Source organism: Coregonus clupeaformis, chromosome 26, assembly GCF_020615455.1.
Source record: "Coregonus clupeaformis isolate EN_2021a chromosome 26, ASM2061545v1, whole genome shotgun sequence".
Lineage (NCBI taxonomy): Eukaryota > Metazoa > Chordata > Actinopteri > Salmoniformes > Salmonidae > Coregonus > Coregonus clupeaformis.
The window spans coordinates 11,881,872-11,906,846 of record NC_059217.1 but is presented as its reverse complement, the minus strand read 5'-3'; the positions used below and the strand labels follow the sequence as shown (position 1 = coordinate 11,906,846).

At 40.5% G+C, this 24,975-nt stretch overlaps 1 protein-coding gene across 1 annotated transcript in view; it reads right to left on the bottom strand.

Moving 5' to 3' along the window:
* LOC121540390 (LIM domain transcription factor LMO4-like) overlaps positions 1-24,975 on the bottom strand; it is a 60,375-nt gene that overhangs the window by 22,701 nt on the left and 12,699 nt on the right. The gene's annotated exons all lie outside the window — the stretch shown is intronic.

Genomic DNA, 24,975 nt, shown 5'->3' with positions numbered 1-24,975 from the left:
ACAAACTGAATTAAATTTCGATTTCAGCGGAAAGTAATTTACTGGGATCTGGCCCTATTTGTCATCATATCTCACAAGGGTGTTTGCTCTACCACTGCACTTTTCCTATGCAATCAAATAAGACCAGAGCATCTGACTTGCTCGGGAGAGGGGAGGAGAGGGAGAGAGAGGAGGGAGAGAGGAGAGGAGAGGAGAGGAGAGGAGAGGAGAGGAGAGGAGAGGAGAGGAGAGGAGAGGAGAGGAGAGGAGAGGAGAGGAGAGGAGAGGAGAGGAGAGGAGAGGAGAGGAGAGGAGAGGAGGAAAGAGAGAGGAATAGAGGGAAATGGTTACCATTGGTGAAGACAAAGATGTTCGGCCTAAACTGCAGATGAGGAATAAAGAAAATAAATGTGTTTGTTTTTTCTAAACACATTTTTTCGTGTGGCTCAGTTGGTAAAGCATGGTGCTTGCAGCGCCAGGGTTATGGGTTCCATTCCCACGGGGGACCAGTATGAAATAGTATGTACTCACTACTGTAAGTCGCTCTGGATAAGAGCATCTGCTAAATTACTAAAATGTAAAGAAGTAGCCTGAAATAATATTGTTTATAAGGAATATTCTTAGCAAGGGAACCGTTTTAATACAGGTGTATAGCAAACCTATTGCCTACAAACAAACATTTGAGTGGACAAATAACACACAAGTAATGTAAGAGTAGCTTGGTCTCATACCTGTTTCAGCTGTCCCCTCTCTGACTGACTTTAGTCTGTGAAGTTGTTGTTAAATGTATTGACATGGAGTGACAGAGAGTTCATTGTAAAGTGAGCCGCTAAAATTGCTTTCAATAGGAAGCTAAAGAAACAAATTTGGTCTTTGCATCAATTGGAAGTGCTCAATCAAAACTCCAAAAACGAATTAGCTGGAAGACTGTTGTAACAACACTTCTGCCATTTCAGAGCCTTAGCTGGGGTAGACACGGTGTGTGTCTTGAGAGAGGTGAGGGAGATTAATGTTTTTGTTTTAACACTACAGAGAAGCACAATAGGACTGTCCCCGACCAAAAAAAATCTTGGTTGACTGAAAGTCGTCTGTTCTTTTGACCAATCCATTGGTCAATATTTTTAAACACATATTTTTTCATATATAGACACCCTATGTGTTTTAATAAAATCAACTATATGCATTGAGCTTGTCTGACACATTAAGCTTACTGTTTGATGAAATAAGACACAAATGCCTCAAGAGGGAGCCAGAGATCCCACTCCTACTGGCTTTCGTAGATTCTGCCATTACTCCTCTGAAGTTGCCGGTAATAGGCTACACGAGGAGTCGGCAACCTTTCTCATGTGGAATACCAATTTATCTTACAATTTCTACCGATCTGCGTGCCAGTTATGGTTTTCATATGCACATTTTTGTGCAACAGTTTAAGTTCATTTATAATAACGTCTTCATATCTCAAAATCATTGTCATGTGGTTAATCAAAATTCTATCCAAATCTAAATGAAAATTATACAAACCTAAAAAGTAACTTCTATTGCCATTGCCAACTACGTAAAAATTGCCTACATAAAGCCAAAAAATAAAAACATTACAGCCTGCAGGTAGCAAATATCCTGATAAAAATAAATATCCTATAAATCACATTGGCTACACATGGTTTGTCTGCAACGAACTTGAAACATTGTATCAATTATTAACTGGGTCCGGCCCGAAGCTTGTGCTAGTGAACTTGCAACATTGTATAAAATATTCCCGTGCCAGTGAGCTCGGGACAGACACAGCTGTAGGGTATTTGTGAAAGGGATAAGAAGCAGTGCTTGACTTAGGCAGGAGCTCACCAGAGCTGAGTATCAGCACCTCAAATGTTCTACTGCTTGAGCTCATGTTCCTCTTATAGAATATTAGCTCAAAAATATTGTGGAGCTCCTGAGTACCAGAACCTATTTCCGTCCAAGTCACGCACTGATAAGAACTAATCAGGTAGGCCTATTTTATGACATTTCCACTGGATCAGAGCATGACATTTTTCCCTTTCACGCTATGGTTATCGAGATTTTTCAAATACATTGAGGAACTAGTGTAATTCTCAATGGATGTAAAAACAGACTTTGTGAAGCTCCACAGCTCATTAGTGGTGGTGCTTTAAGCCAATCAGAAATACCATCAGATCCCCAAATGGGCACATTTAGTCTATATGCCTACATTTGCGCACAGGCCAGGTAGCCTCTAGGCTTACTTCTATGCGTGCGCATCCTTACTCAACATTGACAGGAGCGCACCAAACAAAAGACAATTACAAAAATGACAAAACTTGTAAATGGAATTAAATAAACCAAAACGTGTTATTCACATGTGTAGAGTAGGTTGTGCGCTCTGCAAACAACGTGGCCACTCCGACAATGAGAACGGTAAGACTGGAATAATAATATTGAAAGCATTAACAGAAATTACTGTAACCAAAGTAACAAACATTGTAGATTAGGAATTAATGGTAAATGTACTACTGGTGATATATGTAATGGGGAATTGATATACACTAACAATCAAACGCAAACAGTTCACACAATGAAGCTATGAAACAATGAATGTTCACAAATTGGCAGGAGAGAGTGCATTCTGGAGAGAGAAGTGCATTGTGCATCTGGTCGCATGGTCAATCCGACGAGCAATCACGGTGATATGGCCTCAGCAGAAATCAGGGCATTCATACTTCTTGTGCTTTGCTGAGCAGTGCAGAGCTGTTGTAAAGGAAGTTGTCAAGGAAGTGAGTTTGGGTTTATACAGGATTAACCGCCCCCACCTACCGTCAACCAATCATGTCAATGAGGAGCTATACAGAGCCCTCCACATTGTTAAAAAATTTGGGAGGCACATGGCGATGTGGTAGGGAGCTCGATTTGGCCTCTGCATGACTCTGGAGGCTTTGCAATTGCATCACACTCTTCAAATGGAGCTTCCAAACACAATTTCGGATCAAGTATGAATTTGCTTTTAGTCTAGATCTCCGCAATGGATTAGTTCACTGAAATGAGCGCAGAAAGAGTTCAGACCCCTTGACTTTTTCCACATTTTGTTACGTTACAGCCTTATTCTGAAATTGATTAAATAGTTTTTTTCCCTCATGAATCTATTCACAATAATGACAAAGCAAAAACAAGTTTTTAGACATTTTTGCAAATGTATCACAAATAAAAACTGAAAAATTTAATTTACATAAGTATTCAGACCCTTTACTCAGTACTTTGTTGAAGCACTTTTGTCAGTGATTACGGCCTCGAGTCTTCTTGGGTATGATGGTACAGCTTGGCTCACCTGTATTTGGGGAGTTTCTCCCATTCTTCTTTGTAGATCCTCTCAAGCTCTGTCAGGTTGGATGGGGAGCTTCGCTGCACAGCTATTTTCAGGTCTCTCCAGAGATCTTCGATCGGGTTCAAGTCCGGGCTCTGGCTGGGCCACTCAAGGACATTCAGAGACTTGTCCCGAAGCCACTCCTGCATTGTCTTAGCTGTGTGCTTAGGGTTGTTGTCCTGTTGGAAGGTGAACCTTTGCCCCAGTCTGAGGCCCTGAGTGCTCTGAAGCAGGTTTTCATCAAGGATCTCTCTGTACTTTGCTCCATTCATCTTTCCCTCGATCGTGACTAGTCTCTCAGTCCCTGCAGCTGAAAAACATCCCCACAGCATGATGCTGCCACCACCATGCTTCACCTTAGGGATGGTGCCAGGTTTCCTCCAGACGTGACGCTTGACATTCAGGCCAAGAGTTCAATCTTGGTTTCATCAGACCAGAGAATCTTATTTCTCATGGTCTGAGAGTCCTTTAGGTGCTTTTTGGCAAACTCCAAGCGGGCTGTCATGTGCCTTTTACTGAGGAGTGGCTTCAGTCTCACAACTCTACCATAAAGGCCTGATTGGTAGAGTGCTGCAGAGATGGTTGTCCTTCTGGAAGGTTCTCCCATGTCCACAGAGGAACTCTGGAGTTCTGTCAGAGTGACTATCGGGTTCTTGTTCACCTCCCTGACCAAGGCCCTTCTCCCCCGATTGCTCAGTTTGGCCAGGCGGCCAGCTCTAGGAAGAGTCTTGGTGGTTCCAAACTTCTTCCATTTAAGAATGATGGAGGCCACTGTGTTCTTGGGTACCTTCAATGCTGGATACATTTTTTGGTACCCTTCCCCAGATCTGTGCCTCGACACAATCCTGTGTCAGAGCTCTACGGACAATTCCTTCGACCTCATGGCTTTGTTTTTCTTTGACATGCACTGTCAACTGTGGAACCTTATATAGACAGGTGTGTGCCTTTCCAAATAATGTCCAATCAATTGAATTTACCACAGGTGGACTCCAATCAAGTTGTAGAAACATCTCAATGATGATCAATGGAAACAGGATGCACCTGAACTCAATTTCGAGTCTTTACTTACGTAAATAAGGTATTTCTGTATTTTGTAAAATTGAAATTCCTGTTTTTGCTTTGTCATTATGGGGTTTTGTTTGTAGATTGATGAGAAAAATATAATTTAATCAATTTTAGAATAAGGCTGTAACATAACAAAATGTGGAAAAAGGGAAGGGGTCTGAATACTTTGGAAATGCACTGTATATACAGTAACAGTCAAAGGTTTGGACACACCTACTCATTCAAGGGTTTTTCTTTATTTTTACTATTTTCTACATTGTAGAATAATAGGGAAGACATCAAAACTATGAAATAACACATATGGAATAATTTAGCAAAAAGTGTTAAACAAATCAGAATATATTTTATATTCATGAGAGCCAGTTTCATCAAAGCGCTTGATGGTTTTTGCGTCTGCACTTGAAGAATCTTTCAAAATTCTTGAAATTTTCCGGATTGACTGACCTTCATGTCTTAAAGGAATAATGGACTGTCATTTCTCTTCGCTTATTTGAGCTGTTCTTGCCATAATATGGACAAGGTCTTTTACCAAATAGGGCTATCTTCTGTATACCACCCCTACCTTGTCACAACACAACTGATTGGCTCAAACGCATTAAGAAGGAATTAAATTGCACAAATTAACTTTTAAGAAGGCACACCTGTTAAATTAAATGCATTCCAGGTGACTACCTCATGAAGCTGGTTGATAGAATGACAAGAGTGTGCAAAGCTGTCATCAAGGCAAAGGGTGGCTATTTGAAGAATCTCAAATATGAAATATATTTTGATTTGTTTAACACTTTTTGGTTACAACATGTTTCCATATGTGTTATTTCATAGTTTTGATGTCTTCACTATTATTCTACAATGTAGAAAATAGTAAAAATAAAGGAAAACCCTGGAATGAGTAGGTGTGTCCAAACTTTTGATTGGTACTGTATATCTGTTACTGCTCGACTAAAACATATTGGTTGCCTATTGACAAAACAATCGACCAGTCAACTAATTGGAGTCAGCCCTAAAGCACAATTACAGTGGTTCCTCATTTAAAGGTTGCATAAAAATGCAGTATGCAACTTTTAACCAACAGAGGGCATCTTTGAACTCATCTACTCCATCTACTACATAATTAGATCACTGTAGTTTGAGATTATACATTCCCTTTTACTGATGAAAATAACTTGATTAATATTATGTTTTTTCTATTCCAAGAAAAACTAAAATGCATTTTACAGTAGCCTACTGTCATGACTGTCCTGTGTGAGGATCCAAGGGCTCAGATCAGCTTGGCAATGGCTGACAATAACCAGACCCTCTCTCATCCACAGAAGAGGGGAGGGGGGCACTGGGCCGGTTTTGACACCTCATACTCAGTCTTAAATTAGGCAGGGGGGAAACAGTCAACGTATTAATTCATAACCTCTTATCATATCATCCTGAACAGTTGTAACCTTATTGAATCCGCAAAAACCCCAGCTTTACTTATGATTCAGCACTACACAAATTGGTTTAATCATTTATTTACTAGCTAACTAAATATTAACACACACACTTAATACAGTGGCTTGTGAAAGTATTCACCCCCCTTGGCATTTTTCCTATTTTGTTGCCTTACAACCTGGAATTAAAATTGATTCTTTGGGGGGTTTGTATCATTTGATTTACACAACATGCCTACCACTTTGAAGATGCAAAATATTTTTTTATTGTGAAACAAACAAGAAATAAGAGAAAAAAACAGATCTCCCCCCACCCACAAACCCCCAAAGTCAATACTTCGTACAGCCACCTTTTGCAGCAATTACAGCTGCAAGTCTCTTGGGGTATGTCTCCATTAGCTTGGCACATCTAGCCACTGGGATTTTTGCCCATTCTTCAAGACAAAACTGCTCCAGCTCCTTCAAGTTGGATGGGTTCCGCTGGTGTACAGCAATCTTTAAGTTATACCACAGATTCTCAATTGGATTGAGGTCTGGACTTTGACTAGGCCATTCCAAGACATTTAAATGTTTCCCCTTAAACCACTCAAGTGTTGCTTTAGCTGTATGCTTAGGGTCATTGTCCTGCTGGAAGGTGAACCTCCGTCCCAGTCTCAAATCTCTGGAAGACTGAAACAGGTTTCCCTCAGATATAGCGTTTTCCTTGATGGCTAAAAAGCTCAATTTTTGTCTCATCTGACCAGAGTACCTTCTTCCATATGTTTGTGGAGGCTCCCACATGGCCTTTGGCGAACACCAAACGTGTTATTTTTGTCTTTAAGCAATGGCTTTTTTATGGCCACTCTTCTGTAAAGCCCAGCTCTGTGGAGTGTACGGCTTAAAGTGGTCCTATAGACAGATACTCCAATCTCCGCTGTGGGCTTTGCAGCGCCTTCAGGGTTATCTTTGGTCTCTTTGTTGCCTCTCTGATTAATGCCCTCCTTGCCTGGTCCGTGAGTTTTAGTAGGCGGCCATCTCTTGGCAGGTTTGTTGTGGTGCCATATTCTTTCCCTTTTTTAATAATGGATTTAATGGTGGTCTGTGGGATGTTCAAAGTTTCTGATATCTTTTTATAACCCAACCCTGATCTGTACTTCTCCACAACTCTTTCCCTGACCTGTTTGGAGAGCTCCTTGGTCTTCATGGTGCTGCTTGCTTGGTGGTGCCCCTTGCTTAGTGGTGTTGCAGACTCTGGGGCCTATTTTGTGTATGTCCATTACATGAAATCCAAATAAAAATCTATTTAAATTACAGGTTGTAATGCAGCAAAATAGGAAAAACGCCAAGGGGGATGAATACTTTTGCAAGGCACTATAGTATGAAAAATAATACATCTTAGATTTCATTTTATAATGTAATACGCTATGAACAACCTAATCATAACAAATGGGGGAATAGGGCTTGAATGCTTTTTCTCGATAATCTACATACACTTGCAATTGACATGCTATAAGATTTCAGCTGCCTTAACACTGTAATCATTTTTTATATAATTAGTGGTCAGGGAAAGTCCAACTCATTTCCTGGTGCACTGCTCTTATTCATTGCTATCTCTATCCCCCTGTGAACATACCACTGAGTTGATTAATCACTCAACTGATTTATCACAATCTCAGTTTTCATCTAACATAAAGTTTGTCCATCTGTGGTGAACACAAAGTGGTTTTTTATCACATCTTCAAATAGTGTTTTAGTTTTTTAAATAAAATTCAATATGTGTTTGTCATAGAATGATACTTCCTATCGCAGCAGTTGAATCTCAACTTTGCAGCGCTGTGCAGCTTGGGTACCTGTAATGTAGTTTCGCCACTAATTGATGGACAGTCCGATCAGCGAATGAACATTAAGGCGGGACTCCCGAGCCTCCATTGGCTGTGGACATGTAACCCGATGGCCCAGAGTAAATAGAGTCCAACTGTTTTGAAGCAGGCAAGCTGGGCTTTTAGAGGAAACTTCTTCAAAGGGAATCTTTCTGGATCTACAGACTCAACACACTATCTCTTCTTGGCCTAAATGCCCAAGCTACTGTGTTGTTGTTTTTTTACCCTGAATATTGTGTATATATACAGTACCAGTCAAAAGTTTGGACACACCTACTCAGTCAAGGGTTTTCTCAACGGAGAAGTAAAGACAGTGTTACAAATTAGTAATACAAAGTAAACAACAACCTACAAATACACCAGATATACACTACCGGTCAAAAGTTTTAGAACACCTACTCATTCAAGGGTTTTTCTTTGTTTTGACTATTTTCTACATTGTAGAATAATAGTGAATACATCAAAACTATGAAATAACACATATGGAATCATGTAGTACCTAAAAAAGTGTTACACTTTTTCAAAATATATTTTATATTTTAGAATCTTCAAAGTAGTCATCCTTTGCCTTGATGACAGCTTTTCACACTCTTGGCATTCTCTCAACCAGCTTCATCATATGCTGAGCACTTGTTGGCTGCTTTTCCTTCACTCTGCGGTCCAACTCATCCCAAACCATCTCAATTGGGTTGAGGTTGGGTGATTGTGGAGGCCAGGTCATCTGATGCAGCACTCCATCACTCTCCTTCTTTATCAAATAGCCCTTACACAGCCTGGAGGTGCGTTGGGTGATTGTCCTGTTGAAAAACAAATGATAGTCCCACTAAGCACAAACCAGATGGGATGGTGTATCGCTGCAGAATGCTGTGGTAGCCATGCTAGTTAAGTGTGCCTTGAATTCTAAATATATCACTGACAGTGTCACCAGCAAAGCAACCCCACACCATAAAACCTCCTCCTCCATGCTTCACGGTGGGAACCACACATGCAGAGATCATCAGTTCACCTACTCTGCGTCTCACAAAGACACGGCGGTTGGAACCAAAAATCTCAAATTTGGACTAGTCTAATGTCCATTGCTCTTCCATTCCTGTGGCGGTCCTCATGAGAGCCCGTTTCATCATAGCGCTTGATGGTTTTTGCGACTGCACTTGAAAAAGTTCTTGAAATTTTCCGGATTGACTGACGTTCATGTCTTAATGTAATGATGGACTGTCATTTCTCTTTGTTTATTTGAGCTGTTCACAGAGTGTTTGCGGTATATCTCTGTCTGTGACTGATTGGAGATGGGTATCATCTCAGGTCAGGCGCGTCTCACATTAGGCATTATGTGATCCATTTTCATTCATGCGCCCCCATCAATCTAGGTAGTGGAGCAGTTTTCACATAAGCTTTATTAATAAACGAGATATACACTATATATACAAAAGTATGTGGACGCCCCTTTAAATTAGTGGATTCGGCATTGGCAGTAGAATGGCCTTTCTTCCCTGCTAGAGCTGCCCCGGTCAACTGTAAGTGCTGTTATTGTGAAGTGGAAACTTCTAGGAGCAACAACGGCTCAGCCGCAAAGTGGTAGGCCACAGAACTGGACTGCCAAGTGCTGAAGCGTGTAACGCGTAAAAATCGTCTTGCCCGCTTGCATCACTCACTACCAAGTTCCAAACTGCCTCTGAAGCAACGTCAGCACAATAACTGTTCGTTGGTAGCTTCATGAAATGGGTTTTCATGGCCGAGCAGCTGCACACAAGCCTAAGATCACCATGCGCAATGCCAAGCGTCGGCTGGAGTGGTGTAATGATCGCCACCATTGGACTCTGAAATAGTGCTAATGTGTTTTCTGGAGTGATGAATCACGTTTGGCGGGTGCCAGGAGAACGCTACCTGCCCGAATGCATAGTGCCAACTGTAAGGTTTGGTGGAGGAGGAATAATGGTCTGGGCTGTTTTTCATGGTTCGGGCTAGGCCCCTTGGTTCCAGTTAAGGGAAATCTTAACGCCACAGCATTCAATGACATTCTAGACGATTCTTTGCATCCAACTTTGTGGCAACAGTTTGGGGAAAGCCCTTTCCTTTTTCAGCATGACAGTACCCCCGTGAACAAAGTGTTGTCCATACAGAAATGGTAGGTCGAGATTGTTGTGGAAGAACTTGACTTGCCTGCACAGGGCCCTGACCTCAACCTTTGGGATGAATTGGTACGCCGACTATGAGCCGCCCAACCTCACTAATGGAACCAAGTCCCCGCAGCAATGTTCCAACATCTAGTGGAAAGTCTTTCCAGAAGAGTGGAGGCTGTTAGAGCAGCAAAGGGGGGACCAACTCCATTTTAATGCCCAGGATTTTGGAATGAGATGTTCGACGAGCAGGTGTCCACATACTTTCGGTCATGTAGTGTAACTCCATTATTTATACAGCAAGGGCAATTTAGTAATCCATTACTAAATAAACCAATAATAAAATTCCTTTCTCTCTCTCTTTCATGCTCCCCCTCCCACTATCTCCATCTCTCTCTTTCTGTCACTCTCTTTCACTCTCCCTCCTCTCTCTCTCAAAAGCCAATTTGGTTAATTAAATTTTTGTTTGCAATGTGGCTCTCATTCATGGTGCGGACACGTCATTGGAAGCTCAGCGGAGCAGAGCTAGAGACCGGATGGGAGCCCGAGAGCAGATGTCATTAGATAAAACCCATCAGGACTAAAGCAAAATGGAGGGGGACTCTAATTAAAGCCTTTAATTGTGTGGACTCACTGTCAGATGTTTATTTTTTCTCTCCTTATCTCTCCTCAGATCACAGGCTAGTCTAGTGCAGAGCGAGCCTTGGTCTCCATCCCAAATGGCACCCCATTCCCTATATAGTGTACTACTTTTGATCAGGGCCCATAGGGCTCTGGCGCTACTTTTGACCAAAGTAGTGCACTATATAAGGAATAGGGTCCTGTCGCTCCTCTCTTCCACCTAGCTCTCATTATATTACAAGTAGAAAGGTGTATCCACTTTTCCCTCCCTCCCTCCCTTTTTTAATTAGGTTGTAGTCCCATTATGAATGGAGTTTCCCATTGACTTGATCCTTGTTGAGCTGGATAGGGGAGAGGAGAGGCACAGGCACTCATCATCCCTGGAGGTTTGGTTAAGGTGTATACTGTATAGTGTGTAGTGTATAGCGTGTCGTGTATAGTGTGTAGCATGTTCATGTCCATCTGCCTGTGTTGATGGCAGCATTTTTAGGCTCAAATGTTTGGATCATTAAATTATTGTAATTGATCATAATGTGCACATACACACCAAATATGGTAATGTGTAAAATTAATGAAAACTACAATCAAAAGAATAGAAGAAAAACAAAAGGACATCACAATGTACTGCCGCATTTTACAGTTCCTTTCTGATATTCTATTTCTTATGATCTAACTGTCACTTTACGTGGAAAATATATAAAATATCTCACTACAATCAATTTTTCTTCAAAATAAAAAAAATGATGTTTAGAGTTGAGATGAAAATTCATTAAGATTAGCAACAGGCTCTAATGTTTCAAAAACAAATACAGTGCCTTGAGAAAGTATTCACAACCTTTGACCTTGGTTGTGTTACAGCCTCAATTTAAAATGGATTAAATTGAGATTTTGTTTCACTGGCCTACACACAATACCCCATAATGTCAAAGTGGAATTATTTTTGTTGAACTTTTGACAAAGTAATTAAACATTAAAAGCTGAAACATCTTGAGTCAATAAGTTTTCAACCTCTATGTTATGGCAAGCCTTAATAAGTTTAGGAGTAAAAATGTGCTTAACAAACCACATTATGCATTGCATGGACTCACTCTGTGTGCAATAATAGTATTGAACATGATTTTTGAATGACTACGTCATCTCTGTACCCCACACATACAATAATCTGCAAGGTCCCTCAGTCGAGCACTGAATTTCAAACTCAGATTCAACCACAAAGACCAGGGAGGATTTCCAATGCCTCGCAAAGAAGGGCACCTACTGGTATATGGGTAATAAATAAATAAAATACATTGAATATCCCTTAGAGCATGGTGAAGTCATTAACCTCTTAAGGATCTGACCCTTTTTTTCAATTTTCGCCAAAAATGACGTCCCCAAATCTAACTGCCTGTAGCTCAGGACCTGAAGCGAGGATATGCATATTCTTGATACCATTTGAAAGGAAACACTTTGAAGTTTGTGGAAATGTGAAATGAATGTAGGAGAATATAACACATTAAATCTGGTAAAAGATAATACAAACAAAAAAATATGCGTTTTTCAAATCTTTCAAATGCAAGAGAAAGGCCACAATATAATATTGCCGTTTAGGCAGTGTGTGTGCAAAGTTTCAGATTGATCCAGTGAAGCATTGCAATACTGGACTTTTTGTCTGCCCAAATGTGGCGAATTGGTCAATTGATACATTTTCAAGTACATAACTATAGAGAACATACATAAATTATATGCTAATACAAAATGTAAGTTTACACAGTCCCAGGAATGTCATACATGGATCATTAGCTTATACACTAACTTTCACACATCTAGATGGCCGGGCGGGGTGGGTGTGGAGCCAGAGACAGCATGGGTTCAAACTGTAGAACGCAGTTCCTACATTTGATTTTATCAAACAAAACTATGCTACATTTTATGTCTGGGACCCTTAGGATGACAAATCAGAGCAAGATTACTGAATGTAAGTGCACATTTGTGACTTGTTTTGGTAATCAGTGGCTGTATTAAAGGGGGAGTGGTTTCTCCTCTCCTAGGCAATCAGCAATTAGTACAGGGAGGTGTGTTCTTCACCTCTGCTAGGCAATTAGCAATTAGTGTTAGTACTTCAGTCTCCCCTGGTTTTTCAGCTGCAGTTGTAAGCGGCGGTCGTGTATGTGGCGGTCTCGTCGGCAAAACTAAGACGGTTCTGCCAAGTTCTTCTGCCGAGTTCTTTGAGGAAGGCTCCACTCACCACTCTCTCACTTAAGTATTTTACGTAATTATTTTCTGATCTTATTTTGCTCTATTGTAGCTTTGGCAACGACAGTTGAAGTCGGAAGTTTACATACACCATAGCCAAATACATTTAAACTCAGTTTTTCACAATTCCTGACATAAAATCCCAGTAAAAATTCCCTGTCTTAGGTCAGTTAGGATCACCACTTTATTTTAAGAATGTGAAATGTCAGAATAATAGTAGAGAAAATTATTTATTTCAGATTTTATTTATTTCATCACATTCCCAGTGGGTCAGAAGTTTACATACACTCAACTAGTATTTGGTATCATTGCCTTTTAATTGTTTAACTTGGGTCAAACGTGTTGGGTAGCCTTCCACAAGCTTCCCACAATACATTGGGTGAATTTTGGCCCATTCCTCCTGACAGAGCTGGAGTAACTGAATCAGGTTTGTAGGCCTCCTTGCTCGCACACGCTTTTTCAGTTCTGCCCACACATTTTCTATAGGATTGAGGTCAGGGCTTTGTGATGGCCACTCCAATACCTTGACTTTGTTGTCCTTAAGCCATTTTGCCACAACTTTGGAAATATGCTTGGGGTCATTGTACATTTGGAAGACCCATTTGCGACCAAGCTTTAACTTCCTGACTGAGGTCTTGAGATGTTGCTTCAATATATCCACATAATTTTCCTTCCTCATGATGCCATCTATTTTTTGAAGTGCCCCAGTCCCTCCTGCAGCAAAGCACCCGCGCAGCATGAGCTGCCACCCCCGTGCTTCACGACTGGGATGGTGTTCTTCGGCTTGCAAGCGCCCCCCTTTTTCCTCCAAACATAACGACGGTCATTATGGCCAAACAGTTCTATTTTTGTTTCATCAGACCAGAGGACATTTCTCCAAAAAGTACGATATTTGTCCCCATGTGCAGTTGCAAACCGTAGTCTGGTTTTTTTTATGGTGGTTTGGAGCAGTGGCTTCTTCCTTGCTGAGTGGCCTTTCAAGTTATGTTGATATAGGACTCGTTTTACTGTGGATATAGATACTTTTGTACCTGTTTCCTCCAGCATCTTCACAAGGTCGTTTGCTGTTGTTCTGGGATTGATTTGCACTTTTCGCACCAAAGTACGTTAATCTCTAGGAGACAGAACGTGTCTCCTTCCTGAGCGGTATGACGGCTGCGTGGTCCCATAGTGTTTATACTTGCGTACTATTGTTTGTCCAGATGAAGGTGGTACCTTTCAGGCATTTGGAAATTGCTCCCAAGGATGAACCAGATTTGTGGAGGTCTACAACGTTTTTTCTGAGGTCTTGGCTGATTTCTTTTGATTTTCCCATGATGTCAAGCAAAGAGGCACTGAAGGTAGTCCTTGAAATACATCCACAGGTACACCTCCAATTGACTCAAATGATGTCAATTAGCCTATCAGAAGCTTCTAAAGCCATGACCTCATTTTCTGGAATTTTCCAAGCAGTTTAAAGGCACAGTCAACTTAGTGTATGTAAACTTCTGACCCACTGGAATTGTGATACAGTGAATTATAAGTGAAATAATCTGTCTGTAAACAATTGTTGGAAAAATTACTTGTGTCATGCACAAAGTAGATGTCCTAACCGACTTGCCAAAACTATAGTTTGTTAACAAGACATTTGTGGAGTGGTTGAAAAACCAGTTATAATGACTCCAACCTAAGTGTATGTAAACTTCCGACTTCAACTGTATGTGTGTTGATTTTCTATACCTGTGTCATGACTCTCCCTGGGTGAGGATCAAAGGCCTCATATGAGCAAGACAATGGCCGACAACAACCAGCCCATCTTACCCACGGGGGGGCTTTGCCGGTCTTGACACCTTAATACTGCCATAAATTAGAGATAGGAAAAGCTATATCTGGCCCTGTAGTATGGTAAAAGGAATGTCCTTTGTTTCAGAGACTTTTGCTCGCCAAAACTTCAAGATCCAACAATGAACATGAGGACAATATATTTCAACCTCTAAATAATAATAAGCCACTTAGCAGATGCTTTTATCCAAAGCGACTTACAGTCATGCGTGCATGCATTTTTACGTATGGGTGGTCCCGGGGATCGAACCCACTACCCTGGCATTACAAGCGCCATGCTCTACCAATTGAGCTACAGAGGACCAATGTTGGGAATGATGAGAAATGGAAAATGAATGACTAGTTTGTGATGTCATGAACATTTTTATAAAGGTGTTATAATGAAAACATTGTGACTTGAAGAGCTTTTACACTGTGGATATCAGGTATACATCCTTTACATTGGGTAGAAAATATCAAGGAGGAAGACATTGTTTCCGTGAAGATAGGAATGTGATTTTAGCTTTCTAACAAAATCATAGTGATAATAATACTTTGCCTCGTAACTAGCCACGCCCGAGGGAGCTCAGAGAGCGTGTCAGTATGACGGAAACGCCCCTCTTTACCATAGTGCATGAAAGACTGAGATAAGAATTATCAGAGGAGACTAGACGAACCTCAAGCTGCAGCTTTTGTCCATATTGGTCCCGACCCTGAAAATCAACAGGAGGTGAAGACGACAAAGTTGCCTCCACTAACAATCAATGTTACGGCTGAGTAGCTGTTCTAAGTACTGTATCTAAGAAGGTGAATTTAAGTGGGACCATCCTGTTACTCTCTTCAAACCGTCGTCTACTACACTGCTCTCATCACCCCACAGGGGTCATCGATTAGCCGTCCTCAGAAGACCACTTCCAGAACGAGTGAAAGTAAACAGACGACTAAGAAGAAGGACATTGTCCACACTAGGTCACAATCTGAGCCTTACAGCTGAGCCTTACATCTAAAAGGCCATCCGAAAAGAGAAGGCTCAATCGACCCTTCCCACGAAGGCCTGGGTCCAACAGAGACGACTAAGACAAACACGTAAATACATGCATTACTTCTTACCAAACGGGCGGCAGTTCTGGCAAAGTATTAGGATTACTATGAGTTTAGGTCCATGTGTATCCAAGTGTTTCTCTCTCTAACTCTAACTCGCCATCTTTTGTAACAAGTGTCATATTGTGTTAGTCTGCTAGGGACCCGTTTTCATTGTGTTCAGTTTCTAATCCCTACCTATACTGTGTTTGTATCTTGTGTTATCATTTTTAATTAGTTAGTAAATAAATAATGAAATAGATTTGTGTGGTACGGAATGATCAGTAAGACCCGGATTCGTGCAGACTTAAAGAGCCTACAACTTTCAGAATGAGACTGATATGAAGCAAATTATTAATAAATGACTGTTAAATTATAAGAGATATCAAGATATCTTTAGAGTTAATTCGGGAAACTGTAACTCGTTAAACAACTTTTCCCGTGGTGCCACAAATTCCTAATGAGTTAATTGTTACATTATTAATTTAATCTAGTAATAATTAAACATAGTAGGTAATTATTTGATAAATAATAGTCATCACAATAATGAAAGGCACGTCACAACACCTGTTTGCTCCTCTTCCTGTAGGCTTTATAGACGCTCCCCACCCCTTGGCTGCAACCCTTCTAATATAGTGTACCCTGTGCGCACAACCCATGTGGAATTCCGGGTCTCTGGCAAACTTTGGAACTGCCGATCTGCGGTCAAGAAAGCCGAGTTCATCCCTTTTTGGCCCTGACGGAGACATGGATCACCCCAGAGAACACTGCTACTCCAGCTGCTCTCTCTTCATCTGACTATATTTTGTCTCATAGTCCAAGAGCATCTGGTCATCGCGGTGGTGGCACAGGGCTATTTTTTCCCTCACCTGTCCATCTCCTCATTTCAATTCCATGCTGTCACTTGTCCACTCAAGCTTAACATTGTAGCCCACCAAGTGCCCTTGGAGAGTTCCTAAATGAGTTTGACACCTCATTTCCTGATGATGGCTGACCGCTCTTCGTATTTGGTGATTTCAACCTCCGAACATCTGCTTTCGATGCATTTTTTTCTAACTCTCTCTTTCCCCTCCTTGTCTCTTGACCTCATCCATTTCCAATCCCCTCCAACTCACAAGGCCGGCAATATGCTTGACCTCATCTTTACTAGAGGCTGTTCGCCTACTAATCTCACTGCAACCCCTCCAGGTCTCTGATCACTACTTTGTTTGGTCCCACTTTAAATGATGTTCAGCTTAGAAAGGCTTCATAAAGCCTTCATAATGCCTTCATAACCACTAAATATGTGTTACAAAGTATCTATAACCATATGTCATGTTTTATAAAGGGTTCATAAATGTGACATAACTGTGTGACATAATCAACCATGTCAAATGTGACATAACCCACTATGTCAAATATGATATAAACGTGCTATATAAAGGGTGACATGTTGGGTCGAAGGATTGGAATACGCTCTAAAATGAAGTCAAGTTAGTTACACCTAATCTCGTTCCCAGACACTAATGTCCAAATATGCGGAAGGCCTGGTGGACCAACGCATCAAACTTGGCCTTGATTAGTTAGGTTTAAAATAAAATTGTAAGAAGATAAATTGTGGAAATGGGCAGGGTTTAGCCATAATTATGACTTTTTTACTGTGTTAATTAGTGACGATTGCAAATACTTTACTAAGTAAGGCCACTCCTATAGAATTCTATGGTCACTCCCACTAAGGGCTTTGAATGGTTGATATCCCAGGCTTATATGTGACTCGTTTCAGGAAATAGGCGTATTTCGCGTGTCACTGCTTCACAGGAGAGCCATTTTTGAACAAACTTTATCACAATGAGTTTTTGGGCAGAAATGCTGTGTGACATACGCCTAGTAACAAACTTGTATGCATCTGTAAATACGAATAAAATTGTTAAATTATGAGCCTAATTATGAGGCTAGCCTTCCCGCTAGCCATGATTGGCTGACATGAGTGGGCTGGACATGCCGAGAGATCGAGTTTTGAAATCAGTGGAATTAGAGTATGTCAACTAAGGAGATGGAGAGATCACATGTCTCCGGATTACATATTGAAACTAAGGGCAACCATGGCATCCGTGACAGAGAGGGAGAAGCATCCATCCACGTATACGGGTAAGATAGTCTAGCTAGCTACATTTTCAGATATTACACGTTTCAAATTTTCTCAAAGTTGTTTTCATTTCAAGTTAAAGTGTACTGTTAGCTAGCTAGCTAACATTGGCTGGCTGGCTTGCTAGCTAACATTACATTACATGTATGATCTGTGTAGTAATATTATTTGTACATCAGAGCCATTTGCTTTGCTAGTTATTGCCTAATGTTAGCTAGCTAACATTGAACCTGGTTGGTTAGCTACCTACAGATTCATGCAGGGTAGTAACATCATGAGCTGGGATTATGGTTCATTGTTTTGCTAGCTACATGTCTTAACAAAAGACTCCACTATGCAAGTAACCATTTCAATACAATGTTCATGATGTCAAATTGACAATTGTTGATAGACGTAGCTGGTAAATTCGCTCTGGCTATCTAGTCCGATTTCAGAGCACTCGTCTGAGTGTGCCAGAGCGTAGAACAACTGACTAATTTATGAACGCTCAACACCCGTTGAATATGGCCGGTGTCAGTAAACATTGGCAAAAAAGCGTAATTAAATTGTTGCCAGCAGCACAGTTGCAGTCACCAACGCTCTGGATAACATAAAAACAGCCTAACCAGCTCTGCTAGGGCGAGTAAAATGGTCAGTGAGCTGTTCTCTCATTTGTGTCTGGAAGTAGTTAGATAGTTAGCTTGGGTGCTTGACTGCTGTTGTTAGGACAGAACCTTCGGATCAACCCTACTACTCGGCCAGAGCATCCAGTGTGCGCTCCGGGAGCGAAACGCTCTGAATTTATGAACGGACAATCTGATAACGCTCTGAGTTTATGGGCAGGGCTATATCTTAAGATGGTTTGAACGATGCTGAATGGGTGTAGACAAAGAAGAGCTCTCCAGTGGGTGTACCAAAACATTCAAAGGCCATTTTCTCAAAAGTGAGGTTAGAAGTTAATCAACATTCAAAGCAGAATTACTTTCCCATTGTTCCTCAACTGTAGTGTGTGATACTTTTTTTATCCAATGTAAAAAACACAATTTCGAATTTTGCTACATAAGGTCGAGCCGGTCGGTCACACATGTGTGCAATTGCCTGGGGACAACTTTACACCAAGAAACACCTTGATGAAAGCCCCCAACCTTAATAAATTGAAAGTGGCTTTCCTCTGGAACCAAGTTACATGTTCCTCATTACACAAACACGCACACAACAAAAACAAGCCATACCATGTGGTGTTGGGCCCATCAGGTCTTTGACACATTCACCCACTCCCCCACTGAAAGATCAGCCACAAAATGCTGGCACCATTGTAACAGGTTGTAATCAAGCCCTGGTCTCCAGCATTGGAACAGAGGAGGAATACCTGGTGGGTGGTCTCAGGTTGGACTACTTCATCATTTTGGATCTGACACACACATGCAAGCTTTGCAGGTTCATGAACCCATTTAAATTCCTCACACACCCAACAGTAACATGTGGATCATGAAAGAACCTTCATAAATCAGTAGAACATGAATAACCTATTTATTGACACTTTATGTAGTGTCCTGTAATACGTAGTTTGAAGTGAGACGCATTCGGTCATTCATAACACATCCATAAAGACTCTATATCACATGATGCTGTACTTAATTTAAAGTCAGACACCTTTGGTCATTCATAACACATACATAAAGGCTTAATGGCGTAAACACAAATGCATTAACACTTATGGAATTATCACTAACAGCTAAAACAAATAAACATTAAAGACATGTTTAAACAATACATTTCCTTTTATTTGAACATTTTTAAAACAATACAAATACATTACGTTTTAAAAAGTTCAGCAATGCAATTACATTGAACATTACACAGGACTGTGGATAGTGTAGCTTGTCCATGAGCTGTCGGACGAATGGTTCCGGCATCTTCCTGCTGGAGGTACTACATGTTGGTTCCAACCTTAAAAGTAACAACAAATAAAGTTAGCAGGTCTGTTAGGAAATGCCTTTGTAACACCATCTGGATAAGGGTATTTATGTGCTGCGCTAGAAACTCTAAATGGGGAGATGGGAAACTAAATTTGATTAGTATTATTATATTCCTCTTTCATGTACAAATCTCATGACATGACTATTAAATGTTTATTTTGCTGAGCCTGTTAGCAAGCTAAATTTTGTCTAGCTAGCAATTGCTGTGAAGTCACCAATTATTTGAAATACCGACAGGTAGCTACAGTATGTAATCGAACTTAACAAAGTCCGGCATTCATAGCGAAGCTGATACCGCCCGCTAGGTAGAGGGGGCGTGCCCACAAACGTGAATAATGGCGTTGCTACTTCGAACGACCAGCACACAGTAATCTCAGAACATCTCTAGGCAATAATTTTTTTTAACATTTGTTTTTCAGTAATGTTTGTCATCAAGCCTGTGTGGTGTTCTGTGCCTGGCTATGCTTAGGGCTGTTGCAGTGACCGTATTACTGCCACACCGGCAATCATGAGTCATGACACAGTAAAATTCCACAGGCACTCTGGACATGCTTTGGTAGTACCCAATTTGCTAATGACCATCAGGTCCTAATGGCCTGGTACTCAGGGCTCTATTGTCCCTCTAACCACTCTGATGTCAATACAAATGCAATCGAAAATCACAACAAACACTCATCAAGAAAACAGTGGGCCTATCATACTTTTAAAACTCACCTTACTGTGATGATCAATTTGAAGAATGAAGTTCAACAGCAGGTTGAAACAGTGTAAAACATAGTTGTTGTGTATGTTGTTTCAAAGCCTAACACAATGAAATGGACAGTGCTTTCTTAGGTGATAATTGCATAATGCATATAGAGCTTATGAATATGAATAGGTTTATAAGCCCAACCCCCCAAAAAAGCAACCTGAATTAAAATTATGATTGTGCCCTTATACAATACATAGCCTATTGCATATTACGCATGGCAGAAAAACATAAAACAAAACTGATTTAAGATGTCTTTGGGACATAATTGGTCTAGCCTATACTCCAAAATTAAACAAATGTGAATAATCGCCTTTGAGTGTAGACTGCATTATTATGCATACTAAATGGACTGGTTACCTTATGCTATGCTCCAAAATTGATATTCTTGAGTCTGGGAGAAAACGTATATCACTAGGCGAAGCTGTTGGTTCATTGATTGTGCAGAGTGGCTTACAGTTAGCCTACAACTAGTGAATTTGTATTTGATTTTGAAAAGCCTAGTAATAGGGAATTATTTAATATTTTCATAATTAATTGTGTGACACATTACCTTTTAGCTATACAGAATATCTCACCACCATGCGTTTCCATCTCCTCCTCTCTCTCCTTTATTCCTTTCTCGAGCGCGCAGACGGGCTGTCAACAGTTTAGTAAAATATGTTTTCTTGCGAAAACATGTTACTATCGATGTTCGCGAACAGATTTCACTTGGTTTCCCAAATTAAGCACTGGGTAACTGCAAGAACAAGGTTGGAGAGCCCATGGCATACAGAGTTTGGGCGGAATATCACCTGTCAGGTAGCAAGAGCATGCTCCTCAAACAGTGGTTGATGCGTGGAGTGAAGTAAGTGTTCCTATATTTGATTCTCAGCTGCTCAGATTAAGCACATGAGCCGCTATAAAACCAAAGTACCCTACAAAACAGACCCGGCAGGAAAGCACTTGGCCTCCATTCACTATTTGAGTGCATACAGATGACATGTCTTTTTTCCCCTTTCCCTGGTCCTGCCCATTTGATAATGGGCCATTCTAAATCAAAAACAAATTTTACATATTAGTAAAGACAAGATTAAATAGAGAATAGTCTAATTGGTGAAAATATGATCACTTGATGAGAGAACAGCTGTGCAGCCTGAGGCAACGAACAGAGCGCAAGCCTTTTTTGCTACTTTCTCAAATCATCATTAGTCTATAGCCGCATCATGCAGCCCATATATGTTTTGATTTCTAAGACATTCTAAGGTTTGTATCATTCACAACTAAAACTCTAAATCTAGCCTATAGGACCTGTTTCAAATGATCACTTTCACGCTCAACACAGCCACTTCATATGTTCTGTAACGGTATAAATATCCTTTCAATTTTTTTCAGCTAAGTAACATTTATAATTTTTCTTACTATAAAATCATATAACATAATGGCACAGGACTTATAAGCATATCTTGTCAGCTAAACAAACAAGTCTACAGCCTATAGCATGGAGCATAGCCAGATAACATAGGCCTACAGTAGTCCAACTCATATTCTGTTCTTCTGAAATACATTTTCTTCATATCATGATGTTTCTTTAGACCTGACTAAAATAATGGATTTATTATGATGGTGTAGAATTGATTTATTATACTTTTTTAAATGTAGATGTTCCAAAGGCGAGCATCAGCGGCTTGTATGTGTGGAAGCCTGGAGATAATGAACGTGTTTATGTTAGTTAGCTTGCTAACATTACAGTCCTGTATTGAACTCTGAAAGCCATCAGCTAAATCATATAGCTATCTTTTGTTATACACACTGTCAATCAATTTAGCTTATGCCATGGTACTTGTAGTCACTGCTAGACTGGTAGCTACCTTCAGCACAGTAAACATGTTTGTTCATTCTATCCTTGACTGACGTTAGCTAACGTAAGCTAGCTAATGTTACTCTTATTTGGTATCTCAATTTGGTAGCCATCTATTCCACCCTTGTCTGGAAAACATTCTGTTACTAAAAATAGAATTATCGATATAGCTAACTCACTCTCTGTTTGTGTGTTGGTAGCAATGATGAATATGTATAAATTGTCTATGGTTGGTTAGTTGGTACTCAGTCAGCCTCAGCTGGCTAGCAATCTTGCTGCCAATTTAGTGATACTAGTTAGCTAACAACAAGCTGACAATATTGACATGTCCATGTTAGGTATGCTTAACTAGCCAGTCTAATAGAGATCAATACAATTAGTGGGGTGATTAAATTGTGTATTGTTCTGTATTTTGTTGTAGGTGGTACAGAATCTGATTCCACCAACATGCGCTTCCAACCTCTAGCTCTGCACAAGGTGAAGGTAAGTTGGCCAAAATATTTACAAGCTGACAGCTAAGACAGCTCAATTTACAGTAAGAATGGTATAAACATAAATTGGGTAGTCTTTGAAGGGTTTGTGTTATGGGGTTACAGGTGGTTAGAGGTAGCCTTAGGACCACAGAGTACCTTCCAGAACATGTAATCAATTTAGTCTACCCCTCTTCTTTTTTACCTTTTCTTTTTGTAAAACTCAAGTTATCTGGATTCATTCAACAGTGCCCTGCTAAAAAAAACAAGAAAAAAAAAGCGGGGGCATTTTGTTATGAGGGAGCGGACACATCTTGCGGATATGGAGCATAATAAGATTGAGGGACAGAAACCAGCAAGGGACACTGAAAGGTATAAAATCAAGACTAAAACAGTAATGACACAACCACATCATTCTTCTCTCTGCAGATTCTCAAAACACAATACAAAATTCCCCTGCAAAGGGCTACTATTGACAAGAATGATCTGTCAAAGTCAATGGGCTGGGGGAGTTTTACAGACAAACCCTTGAGATGAGGAAGGCGTTTTCTGTTGTGCAGGGTTGTGCTTAGACAGTAAATGTATTGTTGTGTTTGAGCAAGATTGAGGAGAAATGGCACCTCAATGACTGATCTTTTCTCTCAAAAGCAGATCCCAATGTCCCCTCATTGTCCCTAAACAATACACTAGCTGTCCCATTCGGTTGATACCTTTACCATCAAAGGCGTGTTGCCCTACGTCCCTTCCACAAAAAGTGTAAAATGCTAACACCACAACCATGTCTTACCAGGAGACATTCATTACCAGCAAATCTTCTGCAAGAGGACCAAACAGTTGGTGGTTAAGAAGCCCTACACCACTTTTGGCAGAGTCTTATCTAGCTGTCCGTTCACCGCAGACAGGACAAGCCCATCGCCATGAGCACAAAGAGTCTCAGCTTCCCCAGCCCACCATGCCAAACATAATTGCCAGTGTACCAAAGCCGGATAAAGGACTATGGCTGCGTTTACACAGGCAGCCCAATTTACCCAAAGATTTTTGCCGACATCTTGTCTATTTCAGGTCTTCTCTCATTGATCGAGACAGGTGGGTGTCCACCAATGGTGCTGCATGTCATGATGACAGAGACCTGTCTCGATCAATGAGTGTGAAGACTTGAAATAGACACGATGGCGGCGCACATATTGTTGGATAACTTTATGTAGCAACATTTTTTATTATTTTAATAACCGAGCATTTTCTAAATTCAAACTGACCCCCTGGAACTGGTAGACATTTTATGAGACTCCTGTTTCCCCGAATCGAGGGCGAAGATGCCATCGCTAAGGTTGGTCGAAAATTCTCTGTGCTACACCAAACAGTACCTATCCTGTAACTCCCAGTAATGGATACCAAAAATCTTTGGTTAAATCACATTATCTGGTGTAACAATCTGTAGCTAATAGAACTGGTGATCAGCAGATGATGGGAGAGGTGGTCATGATGAAATTGCTCATCCAAAGGGAATATTGTAAAGCTGTGGGAGGAGTGTTGTCATGATCAAACTGCTATTCAGCTCCTCATGAGTCATCTGCTTGAAATCCAGTATAATGTGTCGTGACGTGACTTACTTTAATGGATGACTGTTATTTATCGAATCACCTAACTATGTTTAATTGTCACTCGAATAAATTAATAATGTAACAATTAACTAATTAGGAATATGGGACACTACGGAAGAAGTTGTTTAATGAGTTGCCATCTCCCGAATTAAACTCTTAGAAGATATATGTTATACATAATTGATAACAGTCACGTATTAAATAATTACCTCTTATCAGTCTCATTCTGAACGTCGCATAATCCTTGAACCTGCAAGAACCCTAACCTTAATGATGAATCAACAATACACAAATGGCTTAATTATTTATTTATTTACTAACTAACTAAATAATAACACAATATATACACACACACACAGGTTATTGATTACTAACGTAATACAATGAAAACAGGTCCCTAGTGGACTGGACTAACATTAGCATGAATGATTGGGTTGAAGGAGGGTCAGAGTGGAAGGGAGAGACAGAGATTCAAACTATCGTAGTTACTTTGGAAACTACGCTCACAGTAATCATAATACTTATGCACCCTAATAACGCTCATTCAGATTAGAAATGCAGCATGTATTTACGTGTTGCTGTCCTCGATAGTTGAGTTGATGATGTAGGACGCTGGTTTGCCCACCAGAGATCTCAATGTCCTTGGTAGAGTTTCTGGTCGTGGTGTTGGTTAGAATGGATACTTCAGATGTACCAGCGGTTGT